The sequence below is a fragment of the Amblyomma maculatum genome, chromosome 8 (genome assembly GCF_055883805.1).
Source record: "Amblyomma maculatum isolate TAMU_Amacu chromosome 8, ASM5588380v1, whole genome shotgun sequence".
Classification (NCBI taxonomy): domain Eukaryota; kingdom Metazoa; phylum Arthropoda; class Arachnida; order Ixodida; family Ixodidae; genus Amblyomma; species Amblyomma maculatum.
The window spans coordinates 18,300,963-18,302,454 of NC_139351.1; the positions used below are offsets into that span (position 1 = coordinate 18,300,963).

The 1,492-nt window shown below is 47.3% G+C and overlaps 1 non-coding gene across 1 annotated transcript; it reads left to right on the forward strand.

The window, feature by feature from the left end:
• The first annotated feature begins 292 nt into the window (after positions 1 to 292).
• Positions 293 to 591, forward strand: LOC146180645 (signal recognition particle RNA). Its single transcript, XR_014700482.1, has one exon.
• Positions 592 to 1,492: the final 901 nt, after the last annotated feature.

The window sequence follows — 1,492 nt, forward strand, 5'->3', positions numbered from 1 at the left end:
TATCGAAGCTCCGGTTTAGGGCCGAGGTTGGCGCCACCGAGCGAACGAGAGAGGAGGTTAGGTCGCTGCGCTTAGCGCGGCATCTGCTGAGCTCAAAACAAAACCAGGTGCCCTTCTGGAAGTTCGAACATGCTGACAGTTTAGCTGTAAACCAGAATCAATCCCAGAAATTTCATGACAACATGAAAAGATGCTGCACTCAGTACAGCATCCAGTAAAAAAAGAAGGATTGTATCTATGAGGGAATTAGACTAAGGTGCATATAAAAACCAGCCGCATTGATCGCGTCTCTGCCGGGGGTAGTGGCGTGCCTCTGTAATCCAGCTGCTTGGAGGCTGGCGTTAGAGGACGGATTCAGGCTGGGAGGCCTGCCCCACGTCTGCCCATGTTGATCGGGTGTCCGCGCTAAGCTGGGCGCCGATATGGTGGCCCCGGGGGAGCTCGGTGGCGACCAGGTCGCCTAAGGAGGAGCGAACCGGCCCAGGGCGGAAACGCAGCAGGCAAAAGCTCCCGCGCTCCGCAGTAGCGGGATCGCCCCTGTGAATGTGCGGCTTGGGGTAGCCCAGACAATACACTCGGACCTAGCGCCTTTTTTTTTTTTTTTAAAGTAGCCATTGGAATTCCACAAAGGGCTGCAGCAATATTTTTCCCATCTATCGGCACTTTATGTCACATGCTTTCAAAAAGGCATTGGCACTACGGCGTTCAAGCAAGCTGCACGCGTTTGAATTTCATTTTGATTTCCGCTGCCAGATTTTTTTTTTGCAGCGTCCACGGGTACAGGCGTCGCCCTCTGATGATGGAAAATCATGTTTATGAGAAGGTATCAGCAGAATCAATGTATTCTAGCAGTACAGTGGCATCGATTAATACCTTTGTGTGGGCGAGTCGGTGAAGCATCGTGGAGAACAGGAGCGCCAAAAACCAGGACAAAAGGAACACACAGAACCAGGACAGCGGTAGTCCTGTTTCTATGTGTTCCTTGTGTCCTGGGTTTTGCGCTCCTGTTCTCCACGATTACAGTGGCATGCACATGCACGAGTTTTTTTCTCATAAATTCGCGAAAATTATCTCATAGGATCGGAAATCTCCACAGACAAAAATATTCACTTCAGACTCTGTACTCTGATTTTCGAGTGCACTATGATTACAAAGATAACTCAAGATTTTATTTCACAAGTGGCGACTACGGCCAGGCTGCGGCATTTGATAGCGGCTACATATTTTACACCCTACGTAAAAATGCCTCAATGGATGGCGTTTTAGGTTGCCCAGCATTCGAATATGCGCTCATGTGTCAACAGAGCTTAACACGAGAAAAACAAAAAATATGCTCAGAATCAAGAAAAAATAAAAATGAAGGTACTTTTTCGTTGTCCTACCACAACACAAAATTGTGGTAACTGCAATTCTTAATTTTGCTTCAGATGGAGACTTGCAAAATTTTTATTTGCTAAGTGTATTTTAGGAGTATACTTTTGCCAAGACACAC